Source organism: Medicago truncatula, chromosome 4 (assembly GCF_003473485.1).
Source record: "Medicago truncatula cultivar Jemalong A17 chromosome 4, MtrunA17r5.0-ANR, whole genome shotgun sequence".
NCBI lineage: Eukaryota > Viridiplantae > Streptophyta > Magnoliopsida > Fabales > Fabaceae > Medicago > Medicago truncatula.
The window spans coordinates 9,684,383-9,699,535 of record NC_053045.1 but is presented as its reverse complement, the minus strand read 5'-3'; the positions used below and the strand labels follow the sequence as shown (position 1 = coordinate 9,699,535).

Below are 15,153 nucleotides of genomic sequence, written 5' to 3'. Positions count from 1 at the left end.
ATAAGTGAGAAACTTTGGGAACAAGTAATTCATTTAGTACAAAAATATCTCAATTGAGTACCAAAATATATCATATTGAGTACGAAAATATATTATTCAGTACATAAATATGTTATTCAGTACATAAATATATATTATTGAGCACTAAAATATATTAGATTGCCTATCAAAATATTTTAGATTGTGTTTCAAAGTATTCTAGATTGCGTTCTAAAATAATTTTACAAAATTTGGGGACCAAGAAAACACTTTTTAATAATGATTCAATCAAATATTTAATTTATCATTTTCAAATAATATTTTTTTAGTGCTTACTTCGTTCACACAAATATGTACCCCCATTATATGATCTTAGGTCAAAAATTGGGGTATGACAGAAGTCACCACTTTTTATCAAGATCAACGACATGGGAGGCTATTGTTCTAGACCAACCAAAGCATTTAGGTCCAATTACTCAGGCCCAATACAAACCAAGCCCAAATTCCGCATTTGGCAACTTTACTCTCAACACATGAAATCTCCGCGAGGGGGTGCTCAGAGTAAAGGAGACCCGGTCAAACGAACAGTAGCGGTCACCATCATGGCTCCCGCGAGTCTCTCCTCGGCGGTTACTTTTCCTAAGAATTTGTAACCTCCGAGCACACGTGTGCCTCACAACGGTTTTGCAAACACCCACCTGTATATAAAGGGGACTCTTTCCAGTCCCCAAGGTTAGAAACTCCTCTCTCTCTCTGAACTCCCATTCTGATCTCATAGTGACTTGAGCGTCAGAGTGTCTGCAGGTACACCCCCTGCCGTTTCAGCTATCAACTGATGCATTCCACCATCATACAACCACCGTACAAAACTGCACTGGTAGTGTCCTTCTGGTCAGGTACGATCACTTTATATTCGTACAACTTTATGATGGTATAATTTTTTCCCTTTATTCTCACGAATGGTTAAAAAAATAATACAATTATTTACAGGAAAAAGTAATCTAAAGTTTGTAAAATTGTATTCAATTATATTGATTACTATTTTTATTACATGAAGTCTTTCCTAAGTGTGCTAAAGGAACAAAAATAACACATTGATATATTTAAGAGACATTTAGTAATAATTCTAAAATTCTGAAGGGCTTTTAAAATTTTATAATGCTTAAACTATTTAATTATTTCTCTAAGACCATGAATTTTTACTATACACTATAAAAAGATCAAGTCATTACTATTATTTGGATGCAAATAGGAAAAAATATGGTTGAAACTCCGAAGTTAGTTTATTTTATAATTTTATTTCTTTCTATATTTCTTTGCATAACAGTATCTAATTCTTCTTTTAGTCAGATTTTTAATAGTGCTTGTAAAACAGATAAAGATTGTCCAAAATTTGGAAGAGTTAATGTTAGGTGTCGTAAAGGCAATTGTGTACCGATCTAAAACATCCTGATGAGATGAATGAGTTCTTTATCTAGCAAGAGAAATGTACAATTTACCTTTTTCTAGAATATCCCACTTGTTATCATTTAATTTTTGGGCATGCAGGCAATAATTATTATTTTCTTCTTTTGTTTTTCCTAAGTTCAAGGAACTTGAATTTATGACTTTGTAATCTTAAATGATGGAAATGAAATAATGCATCAAATAATCTTAAATGATGGAAATGAAATAATCTTTGATGACCGTCGTAGGATCCCCGCATAAACTGCAAACCAATTGTAGGGAAGTGAAGAATGAAAGAATTTGTTGAAGATGAAAGCCAATTTATAGCCTTCAAATCATTATTTTGTTAATATTAATTACTTCGTCCGTCCCGACTTATAAGTCGTTTTGAAAAATAAGTTGTCCCAAATAATGTCACTTTTCCTATTATATTTATAATTGTTTATCACTATACTTTTTTCATTTTCTTAATATTTTTTTTTCAAAAAATAGTTTAATAATTTTTTTATTTATTAATTTCTTAATAATTTGTTTGAAATGACCAATTTATTTTTCCTATTATACCTTTAACCTTCTACAATATCAATTAAGAATAATTTTGTAAAATAACTCATAATTTCTTCTTTTTGAAAAACGTTTACTACAATTTTTAATCTGTTTGACATGACCATGCATGACTAAAAAACTAATAATAAAGTTGGATTTTCTCTTGTATACACCAACAATGTAAAATCATACTATGATGCCATCTTTTATGTGAGTTTATTCAATATATTTACAACTATATACTGTGATTGGATTAAACAAATAACAACAAAGATACGTGCCTAAATATTGAACAAATAAAAACTTTACCCTCTTTTGCTTCCCTAAAAAATAGCACAATTTTTTATTAGTATGCTGGCAACTTCAAGAGTGATCCATTCAATCAACATATATTAGGGAGTATATATTATTTTTAAAATAATATTATTACGTGTCTTACGTCTCATGAGTGACCATGATAATTTAATCAAGATATCTACAATATACAACAGCAACATTCGTTTTTGGCCTGACGCTTCACAATCAAGGTATTCTGACAAGGAAAATTATTTAAATGATCAATTATTTTTCAAGAGAAACTTTTTTTTTTTTTTGACGGATTTTCAAGAGAAACTATTGTTTATAAAATCTACACTATGGTGCAAATTGAAATAATGTATTTCTACACTGATAATTTAACAATTGTGACAAGGAAAATGATATAACAGAATCATTAATTTAGTCTCTAAAATTATACGATTTTGCAATGATACACATCTGCCATGCTACTTATATTCAAATAAAATGATAGGAGTTAACCATAAAATTTAATCCCTAAAATTATAGTAGCTATTTTGATCACTGGAATTATTAAAATTTTAAAATAGTATCGGAAATTGAAAATCAACAATCACATTAGTGTTTTTAGGATAACTTTTAGTACTAAATTGACTATTATTAACGAACTAATGTGATCGATGAATTTTCAAATTATGTAAGAGGAAGAATAGTATGAATTTAGACCACAAGAGCAAGACTTATGATGTTTTCTCACGAAGAAATAGAAACGAATAAAATCACATTGCTTCTGTTAGATAATAGTCTATGGGTTTGTGCTATGAGAAAATTTACTAGTAAAAAATAGGCTTAAATACTCTTTTGATGTATTTAATTGATATCGCTTTGGTCCCTTAACTAAAAAAAAAAATTGTTTGAGTATTTAAGTTTTTTTTTTTAGTCTCGGTTTGGTCCCTTATGTTAGGTTTCCGTTCGAGTTTAAAAAAAAAATTAACTTTTGGACACGTGTCACCTTGTCATTGGCTCTGATTTTATTTTTTTTACAAAAAAAAAAAAATTAAGAAGAAATTTTTTTTTTTTAAGAAAATATATATATTTTTTTTTAAAAAAAATCCCACAGCCAATGACGAAGTGACACGTGTCCAGAGTTAACACGTGTCACCTTGTCATTGGTTCTGGAATTTTTTTACAAAAATAAAAAATATATATTTTAATATTAAAAATATTTTTTTTATAAAAAAAATGAAAAATATTTTTTTTTATAAAAATAAAATAAAATTCTCAGAGCCAATGACAAGGTGACACGTGTCCACACTTAAAGTTTTTTATTAAACCTAACGGAAACCTAACAGAAGGAGTCAAAACGAGACTAAAAAAAAAACTTAAAGTACTCAAACAATCTTTTTTTAATTAAGAGATCAAAGCGATATCAATTAAATACTTAAGGACCAAAAGAGCATTTAAGCCTAAAAAAAAACAAATTTAGGTCATATGATAACAATATTAACCCGACTAAATAATCAAGATAAATTTGCATAAGCATCTGTAAAAGAAATTTTACGAAATGAATGACATACCACTTCTTGCTCAAGCTTTTTATTATTCTCATTAACATCATTTCTCTCTTTAGTTAACTTTGAAATTTGTACTTCTGCCTAAAATAATAAGAACTTCAAAATAAGCAACAGTATTTCAGGATTCACATCTTATCGTCAACAATCCATAAATGAATGCACTGTAAAAAAAAATTATATATCAAAAATTAATTATATATAAATAGAAGACAAACCGACAACAAACATCGCTATATCTTTTTTGATGATAAAACGAATCATCATAAATGAGTAAACAAAAATAAGTTTTATAGGTCATGGGGTCTATGAACGGCTTATTTTTTAATATTAAGAATGTATAAAAATAACATGGATCTATCAACTTTAGTCGGATTATATGGGAGATATTCCCAAAGAACATGCTTAAACCCAAAAGAAAGTCAATGGATTACAACAACATCATTATCGAGTAAAGGAAGATCATAGGGTAAGTTGAACCATTCCACAGTATTTTATTTTATTTTACAAAAATAAAACGATATTCATTCATTCAAATTTATATAGGTTAAACTGCAGTTTTGACCCCTTAACTTTTATAAAGGTGTGATTTTGGCCCCCTAATAAAAAAAATTACAATTTAAACCCCTATGTTTTAGCCCCTTTGCAAAAGAGACCTTTTGGTCAATTTTGATCGGGTCAACGCGCAGGTGTCATGCCACATGTGTATTTTCCCATTTATTTTTATTGAAAAAGCCAATTGTGTAATACTTGAATTAAAAAAAATAAAAAATGGAAAGGTTGGCACGTGAGAGAACTTCTTGTTCACTTCTTTTCTTTCTTTCACATTCTAAGGTGAAAAGCAAAACCCCTAAGTTTCCGAAAATCAAATTCAGTTGATTCACAAATCCCCAATCACTTCATGTTCTCTTCGTTTCTGCTTCACAAATCGAATTCCAGTTGATTGTTCATCTCTGTTTGTTGCGAAAATGAAGTGGAAAGAAGATGGAAAGGCGACGGCGACGGCGAGTACGGGTTCTACGGTGAAGAAAAAAGATGCGACGACGGGGAGTATAAGAACAAAGAATAAGAAGAATGATGCGATGGCGACTAAAGGTTCAGAGAAGACGAAAGGTTCAGAGAATATGGAAGTTCCATCAACTCAAGGAAACGTGTTCTCTGGACAGATTCCCGACATGGATGCTTCAAAGTAAGCGTTTTTTTGGTTTCATATATGTGTTTTGCTTTCTGAATAAAAAAAAGGGTTGTTGGAAGTATTAAATACTGTATAGTTAATTTTATACTCCTTTTTTGGTTTACATTGCTATAAAAGAAGTATGAGTATAAATACCGTATGATAATACAGTATTCATACAGTACAAATACGGTATACAAATACAGTATTCATACTTTTGTAATACATTATGAATTAAATATTAAATGAGATTTATGTGATGTTTGTAGGGTTGTTGAGGACCATTCATTGAAGATAAGGTTTCACCATAAAGGGTATTTCATTTCTGACCCTGTTATAGCCTATAAGAAGGGTGAAGTATATGAATTTGGTGGTGAGTTAGACATAGATGAGACAAACCTCAAAGATTTGGACAACCTAGTCAGAGAGGTTGGTGTGGAAGGTGAGTATAAGTTGTTTTGTGTCAGTCCAGGTTGGGAATTAAGTGATGGTCTTAGGCCTTTGAAAACTGATAGGGATGTCATTAGATTCATAAATGATCATATAAATCATGGAGTTGCTGATTTTTATGTGGAAGCTGATAAGGATTTGGAAGGACTTGATAGCAGGTATATGAGTGATGAGGAAGAAGTTGTTGTGCTAGATAAAGGGAAAGAACCTGCTGAACTTGAAGAGGAAGAAGAATCTGATCCTGAGTATGTTGGTGATGGGGATGATGAGGGTGAGTCTGAAGCTGAAACTGGAAGTGTTGATGGGGTGTCAATTGATGACAGTGATTTTGATGAAGAATGGGAATGGACTTCTGTGCTGCCTAACCAAACATTGAACCCAACTCCTGTTGCTCAGTCATCCAACTCTTGTCAGGTCATTGTTGGTGTTGAAGCATCAAGGAACACTGAGGCCACAACTGAACAAGATTTTGAAGATGAGAATGGAGACTCTGATTTTCTAGAAAGTTGTGAATCAATTAAGGATGATGGTACTGCAAAGAAGAAGAAGAAATACAATAGGTTTAAGTTTCCTGGAAATGATGAGACTGTGTTATTTGAAGAGGGACAGATACTTGCAACTGCTTTGTTAATCAAAAATAGTGTGAAAGAATATGCTCTACAGAACAGGAAGAATGTTCACTTGAAGAAAAGTGAGAAAAGGAGAATTATTGTGAAGTGTAGTGATGGATGTCCATATCATATGAGAAGTGAAAATAAAGTTCTCTCACGTGCCAACCTTTCCATTTTTTTTTTTTTTTTTTTTAATTCAAGTATTACACAATTGGCTTTTTCAATAAAAATAAATGGGAAAATACACATGTGGCATGACACCTGCGCGTTGACCCGGTCAAAATTGACCAAAAGGTCTCTTTTGCAAAGGGGCTAAAACATAGGGGTTTAAATTGTAATTTTTTTATAAGGGGGCCAAAATCGCACCTTTATGAAAGTTAGGAGGTCAAAACTGCAGTTTAGCCATTTATATATCAATACCAACATCGTTAAAAACATAAAGGGTGAAACTGCGAACAAACTCACGTCACACAAGTTAATAGCATACAACGACAAAATGCCTACAAATAATATGATAAAACCGAAGTCTCTGAAATACTTTTGCTTCCAGATCTGCAACGTTGATGCTCAAATTATTGATTGGATTTGTAATTGATTGATGTCGATCTTTCAATAGGAACTAAACGAACAACGCGACAAGACGCGAAATCAAACGCCACACAAGATGACGAACAATACAACGTCGCACTTAGATGATGAAATCACAAAAAGCACAAAATAAACACTTATATGTGAAAACCATTTATTTAGATTGAAAGAAAAGGGAGAAAAAGATGTAGAAGGGTGATTCTAGGTCAAAAAATGACCTAAGACCACCCCTCCTTGATGAATGAAGGAGAAAGAAATTTTAGAGAGAAACTGAAGTTTCTCTCACCAGAAAACTAGGGTCAGATGTTCGAACGATTTCAATCATTCTACAGCATCTGAGTTCTGAATTTTTTGGGTATGTATGAATAAACAATGGGTCTTTTTGGGTATGTATGAATATAAAGCAACATTATGTGTTTGTGATCTTCGGCCCCATCAAAGTCGGTGTTTCGGCAAGGTAGAGCCCGAACATGAGGCTCAAAATCAAAGTGGTGATCGACAACGATAATGTTGAGGAGGAGTTTAGTGGCGGTGAGTTAGATATTGTTTAATCCTAGATCTAGCATAACTGTGAAAAGAATAGACATATAGAAACAGATTGCTACACCACTTTTGAGCAAGATCGATCTCAGTGGTATCGAAAGCAAACCTAGGAACATATTGCAACAGAAACCCAGTTAATTGAATTTGAAGAAAAACCTCAAGAATCTGATCCAACATGGAAATAATATGTAGAGATGGATAGACCGAGAGAGTGACATCAACAAGGTGGAGTGGGAGAGAGATGTCATACGTGGGTTGGGTTTGTGATGGTGGAGATGAAAAAGAGCTTTGAATAAGAAGAATTCGTTTTCAAGGAAGAAGAGAAGAAGATCAAAATAAGAACAAAACCAAAATAAAAACTACTCCATGTATGCGTTGAGGAATGATTCTTGAGCTTCTTCTCAACAATGAATTAAGAATCTGATCAGTAGCAAATTAAACCCATAACTTTACCCCTTCTGCAAAAGATCAATTTTGTCTCGCTCAACGCATATATGTCATCTAACTTAATTGAGTCAAACACCACTTGTGTCATATTTTGCTTTTAAAATAAAAAAAAAAAATATTCAAGCTCATTACTTCCATGTTGGATCAGATTCTTGAGGTTTATGAAGCATGTGGATCAGTCAGTTACGAAAGAATTTGGAAATAACTCAACAATGAATTAAGAAGCATGCAAATAAGAATATGAAGCATGTTCGCATAGAAATTGGAGATTTGGTGTACTTCTAAGCCACGCCATATAAATGACAGTCATTGCTAAGAAGAGGAATGAGAAAAGTGTTCGCGGTTCAACAGGCCCTTTCAAATATTGGAAAGAGCGAAAATTCCTCGGCAGTAACTTCAAGAAGGAAGTTCTCGTGATCTGAAAGTGTGAGAGTTAACTTAAAATCAGGTTTCTGCAGAATCGTGGCACGACGGTTAGGCAACGTGGCACGATGGAGGTTTTAGTTTTTTAGGCAAGGCACTGGAAAAATCGTGGCACGATGGGGTCTCATCGTGGCACGATGGTGCGCTGGCAGGGAAAAACAGAAACATATTTTTGGGTGCAGATTTGTTATAAATTTAAAGCAGATTTGTTACAGTTTTTAAGCAAGACATTTACTATAAATATAGACCTTGTATCAAAGCAAACTTGGAGATAGAGGGGGCTGAAACAAGGGTTTAGAAAAGCAACAACAAAACTAGGGTTTGTATAAAGTTTGTCTCTTAGGAGCAAGCACTAGGGTTTGTGGGTTGATTCACCTTGGGAAACACTATTAGGATTGGAGTCTCTTGGTTACGGGAAGAGATTGAGACTTTGGGTAGAATTAGGCGGGAGACTTATTCTTGTAACCCATTGATTTCTCTTTGTAACGGTACTCATCATATAGTGGATTGGAGGGCTGCTCTCTCCCCCAGACTAGGTCAATTTGGACCGAACAGAGTCAACAAATTTCTTTGTGTTATTCTCTTCTTTGTGTTCTTCTCGCCGTTGTTTTTCTACTTTTGGCTTGTATTTAATTATTCCATACACTTTGTTTTGGTTGCTTGATTATCCCTTGCTCCACACATCAAGTTGTTATTGGTGTGATTTTCGTCGAATTCGCAACAATTGGCGCCCACCGTGGGGCAAAGGTCAAAGGATAATTAAGTACCATGGGTTCAAAGTGCGATATAGAGAAGTTTACCGGAGATAACGATTTCGGGTTATGGAAGGTAAAGATGGAAGCGGTGTTAATACAACATAAGTGTGAGAAAGCTTTGAAGGGTGAAGGTTCGTTACCGGTCACCATGTCACAAGCGGAGAAGACCGAGATGGTGGACAAGAAGGCCAGGAGTGCCGTTGTCTTGTGCCTCGGAGATAAAGTTTTGAGAGAAGTAGCAAAGGAAGCAACCACGACATCGATGTGGGAAAAGTGGGAATCTTTGTATATGACAAAGTCTTTGGCTGATCGGCAATTCCTAAAGCAACGACTCTACTCATTCAGGATGGAAGACTCAAAGGCCATCATGGAGCAACTTACGGAGTTCAACAAAATCCTAGATGACTTGGAGAATATTGAGGTGCAACTTGAGGACGAGGATAAAGCTATACTCTTGTTGTGTGCTCTACCGAAATCTTTTGAATCGTTCAAAGATACCATGCTCAATGGCAAGGAAGGCACTGCTACCTTGGAAGAAGTTCAAGCGGCTTTGAGAATCAAGGAGTTGACCAAGTCCAAGGACTTGACTCATGAACAAGGTGAGGGCCTAAGTGTCACAAGAGGGAATGGTGGAGGTAGAGGTAACCGGAGAAAGAGTGGTAACAAGTCAAGGCTTGAATGCTTTAATTGTCACAAATGGGTCACTTCAAGAAGGATTGTCCGGAGATTAATGGAAACTCCGCACAAATTATCTCTAAGGGTTATGAGGATGCGGGTTCTCTAATGGTGTGGTGTTGCTTGGAGGATGAAGAAGGTGATGTGTCTCACCTTGGGATTGATGCCTAGTGGAGCGGTGGTCGTCTGGAGAGACGTTAAACACTCAACATCAGCCTGGAGAGGCGGTGGTAAGAATACTCATGATCTACCTATTGAGGTGGAGTTTCAAGGTTGAAGACATAGTGAGATGTACGCATTTGCTAGTTGAGGTAGAGTACGCTCAACGTGAGGTGGAGTTGAACACACCGGTAATGGTACGACTATGAAGGACCTTGGGTACTATGCTCTATGGTGAGCAAGGGATTTATTCATGAAGTTGAAGAATGTATACAACGGCTTGCAGGATTATCCTAAAAGAAGGCCAAGGGGGTGATTGGATGCAAGGTGATCTTCAAGGAAGCGGGAGATGTTCTGCGTTGAAGATGTTATGGTGAATGCTTGTGGGACTACCTAAAATTCCTAGTGTAGTTGGACTGCAAGGACCTTCGAGAAGGCGGAAGATATTCCGAGGGCTGAAGGGGTTAAGGTGTATACTTGTGGATTACTCTAAAAGCCAAGGGTGATTGGGTACAAGTAGATCTTCAAGGAAAGCTGGAGATATCTCGTATTGAAGAGGTTATGGTATAGTCTTGTAGAACTACCTGAAATTCCTAGCGTAGTTGGACTCCAAGCATCTTCGAGAAGGCAGAAGACATTCCGATGGCTGAAGAGGTTGAGGGTGTAAACTTGTGGAGCTACTTGGAGTAGTGGGAAGCAAGGGTTTGAGCAACAAGGAGGTTGATGATCGGCATCATCACTGATTTGAAGTCAAGGTGGAGAATTGTGAGAGTTAACTTAAAATCAGGTTCTGCAGAATCGTGGCACGACGGCTAGGCAACGTAGCACGATGGAGGTTTTAGTTTATTAGGCAAGGCACTGGAAAAATCATGGCACGATGGGGTCTCATCGTGGCACGATGGTGCGCTGGCAGGGAAAAACAGAAACATATTTTTGGGTGCAGATTTGTTACAGTTTTTAAGCAAGACTTTTACTATAAATATAGACCTTGTATCAAAGCAAACTTGGAGATAGAGGGGGCTGAAACAAGGGTTTAGAAAAGCAACAACAAAACTAGGGTTTGTATAGAGTTTGTCTCTTAGGAGCAAACACTAGGGTTCGTGAGTTGATTCACCTTGGGAAACACTATTAGGATTGAAGTCTCTTGGTTACGGGAAGAGATTGAGACTTTGGGTAGAATTAGGTGGGAGACTTATTCTTGTAACTCATTGATTTCTCTTTGTAACGGTACTCATCATATAGTGGATTGGAGGGCTGTTCTCTGCCCCAGACTAGGTCAATTTGGACCGAACTGGGTCAACAAATTTCTTTGTGTTCTTCTCTTCTTTGTGTTCTTCTCGCCGTTGTTTTTCTACTTTTGGCTTGTATTTAATTATTTCATACACTTTGTTTTGGTTGCTTGATTATCCCTTGCTCCACACATCAAGTTGTTATTAGTGTGATTTTCATCGAATTCGCAACAAAAAGCATGGTCATTTTAAAAGTTGGAAACCAAATAGGCCTCAATGTGAATTTTTTCTCTCTTGGAATCAGAAAAAACTTTTTTGGTATTTATGCAGATGACTAAGATAATCATATCTCTCTTGAAAGTATTAAATTAGTTCTATTTGAGTTTAGCTAAGTTGATTGAAACAGTGCACAATATATGCAGAGGTCGGAGTTTGAATCTCGGACACCCAAAAAAATGAAATCAAGTTGATGTAAATAGTTGAATAACTTAACACATGACCAATATTGAAGATCATAGGATAACAACCAAGATTACACGACAAGATATTTAAGATTACCGAACAATGATCATGTTATGAATGGCATACCAGTGCTTGCTGAAGCCTTTCTTAAGATAATCTCTCTCTTCAGTTAACTCTGAAATTTGTTCCTTTGCCTAAAATAACAAGGAATAAAAAATGAGAAACAATATTTCAGAATTCAAATATTTTCGATAATAATCGATACATAAACATAAGGTGAATAGGGTTATAGGGACATGGGGTTTATGAACAAGTTATTTTTCAGAATGTAAATTAATGACATGAATCTTATCAACTTCAATCAGCTTTAAATGGGGGACATTCCTAGAGAACATGCTTAAATTGAAAAGAAAATTAATGTATTACAATAAGATCATTATCAAAGGGAAATATAGTAATATAAATCAGTATATAAACTAAGAAAACTTGGAAACTTATGCTTTTCAATTTTAAAGACATTTGGAATTTGATTTTGGCCTCCTAAAGCTAAAAAAAATAAAAAAAAATCATTATCATAATTACTTAAGTTAAAGATCAAAAGTATATATTATCAAAGGCTTGTACTGGTCGAGGTTTGTAACGTGCAATTATGATTGACGTTTGAACGTGTGTACCGGCAAGGTTTGTAACTATACAAATGATAAGTTGTGCAATTAAGAAAATGCACAACTTATCATTTTCTAACAAACGAAAAAGAAAATCATTACCTTGAAAGCCAAATAATTATTATCTGACTAGTTAGACAACTGCAAAGAGCATGAGATATTTTTCTTCAACTCAACTGGTACAAGAAACCTATAAATTGTTAAAAACAAAAATAAAAATAGAAGAACAAGAACAATACAATGAATGAAAAAGAAATTAGAAATTATAAACTTCTTTATTTATTTTTGGTTTTTGGGAATTGAAGAGGCTTAATTACGTGGAAAGTGTAGCTCTTGAGGATGTATATGAAGGTAAAAACTATCTTCTTGATTCTTCAATTTAGATGCTGAGGATGAAGCTTCAGAAATGGTTTCTCCCATTTTTTTCATAAAGTGTTAGACTTTTTTCTATTTCGATTTGTTTTAATGAAGCAATGTGAATGGGGACTGATTTCAGAAAAGAATATATAAGAGAGAATGAATTTTTTATAATCATTTTCCATAAATAAAATATGTTTTGTGAGGTAAGTGATTACTTGGTGGCCACGTTTCTTATATCATGAATAACTAAAGGAGAATGTTGTCCCGTGAGCATAACTCAGTTGGTAGGACAATGCATTATTATATGCAGGGGTCGGGGTTCGAACCTCGAACACCCTACGTATTCACCTAATAAGGTAAATTCTAGTCACTAGGCTATCTGACCAAAAAAAAAAAAAAGGAGAATGTTATTACATGCTCTGTACATGTTAAGTAATCATGCCTTAAATGTCATGTACTTAATATTTCAAAGTTTAGAGCTAAGTTGTTTTTAGAAAGGATTTCATAATGGAAAATGCTAATGTGAACGACACATCTGTCGTGCAAATCCCACGAAATTTTTTTTTACAATTCTCATCAGAAACTTCCCTCTCAAAACTGCATCTCACTTCAGTGGCATCGTCGAAGTCTTCAACTACGGCGAGCTTCTCTATAACAGCGTCGTTGAACATGGCATCAATGTTGTCGGCGTTTCTGATGAATCTCCCCTAAATCAGAAATCCCTTGCGCCGACGTCAATGACACGTTCAGAGGTGGTATTTTGTACTGAGAAATGCGGCGGTGAAAACAATGACAATGAAAGGCAACAACACCAAGTAGAAGCAACAACGTGACAACAATCCGTTTAAGAATTTTTTTTTTGACACAAAGTATCATCCAAATATTGTAGATGAGATACTAAAGTTCCTCTTCTTTTCACCTCAAATCCTTTAAACAAGTTTTTGTTGACGATTCATCAAACAACTAAGGCCTTTCGCCACTAAAAGGAATAAAAAAGGTTCCAAAGGATCCCCTTGTTTAAGTCCCCTTTAAACACTAATTTCCTTCGTTCAGCTCCCGTTAACAAGGATAGGCATATTACCTCCGAAAATTCATGCCTTTCATCCACCCACCCACTTATTACACAACCTAAACCTTCTCATCCTATATGCCTGAAAACTCAATCAACCGAATAATTAGCCTTCTCAAAATCTACTTTTTAAATCAAGCATTCATGCTTTGAAATTTTCGCCAAATCTACCACTTCGTTCACAACCATCACACCATCCACCAAATACCTACCTTTCAAAAAAGTTGATTGAGAGGTTTAAATAATAGAACTCACCACCTTTGACAATAATATTGGGCGATAATATTCTTTATAGATGTAGAGGACTTGACATTCGGAATTAAAGTCACAAAGTAGAACAAAAAACTTTGTAGAAGTCTTTCGTTACTATGAAATTAATCAAACATTATCCGAATTTCAAGTATCAAAAAGTACGAAATCCCCTTAAAAAAGCATTATTAAATGCCTAGTCACTAATATAGATAATGCGTGTCACTAATGCAGACATGTGTCGTTGATCCAAACACAAGAAAAATGCCTAGTCGATAAGTTAAAAATGTTTTTCCTACTATTGATGTCATTATGTGAACCTAATACCATCAAAATATGGATTGCAATATAATGTGTCTTGGTCCAAATTTCTAACTATTTTAATTTCTTCCTACGTGCATTAATATTATAAATTGATGTTTTAATTCATTTTTTATACTATAACTAACGAAAAGACAGGCACTCACGTGTCCGTTTTTCCGCTCTTTTTATTGCACTAATTTTTGAAAATTATCAACAATGTTTTTATTATGATATTATGATTTTCACATAACTAAAAATATAAATTTTGTTACTTTCAAATTATAACAAACAAAACTAACGATGACTATTTATTTCAATGAAATAATCTGGATACTTTTGTTAGCAACACCAACAATAATCTTTAGGTTTAAATATGATAATCGTTCTTGTATTTTGGTCCAGTTTTGATTTTCGTCCCTGTAAAAAAACTTTGAAATACATTCCTGTAAAAAAAAATTGTTTGAAAAAGGTCTTTGGCTCCACTATTCAGCTGATTTGGCATGGTTTTGGCCACGTGGCAGTTCCTGACTGTGCAACTTTTGCCACGTGGCGTGCCACATAATATTCATTTTTTTAAAATTAAAATTCTGAAAAATTGTTTTTAAAATTAAAAAATAATAAAATAAATTTAAAAAAATATTTAAAAAATCTGACAATAAATTTAAAAATATTAAAATAATTTTCTGATTTAACTTTTTGTATAATTTTCAAAATAAAATTAATTTTTTTGCAAAATAATATATATTCAGAAATTTCTGAAAAATATATAAGTTTTTTTTAAATTAAAATTTTTGTTAAATATCAAGAAATTAGAATTTTGTTTCTTAAAATTATAATTTATTTTCAAAATTTGGTAGGTATAATGCATAATATATGTAAGATCTGGGTTCAACCCCGACCATATAAAAAAAAATAAAAAATTACTAACTAACAGATAGTTTATTTGGGTATCCGCCTATACCGAATTTTATAATCGAACACCTATGAATATTTTTTTTTTATCCTTCAACTCTATGTTTTTTTTTTCTGAGTCGACAAATATTATTTAAGGCATAGCCTACATAAGACGAACAATTAACTTACCGAAAGAGAAAATACAACAGTGCCGCTAGACGCATAAAACCTACAAAATCCCCAACCAGAAACAACTAAAATCTAAACCATGTCATATTT

General features: G+C 33.9%; 1 long non-coding RNA gene across 1 annotated transcript; it reads right to left on the bottom strand.

The window, feature by feature from the left end:
• Positions 1–11,265: 11,265 nt before the first annotated feature.
• LOC112421245 (uncharacterized) lies at positions 11,266–12,485 on the bottom strand. The gene is made up of 3 exons (XR_003011435.2): positions 12,317–12,485; positions 12,102–12,175; positions 11,266–11,528 (listed from the first exon to the last, which is right to left on the bottom strand). It is a non-coding gene; the product is annotated as an uncharacterized lncRNA (long non-coding RNA).
• Between the last annotated feature and the right edge of the window lie 2,668 nt (positions 12,486–15,153).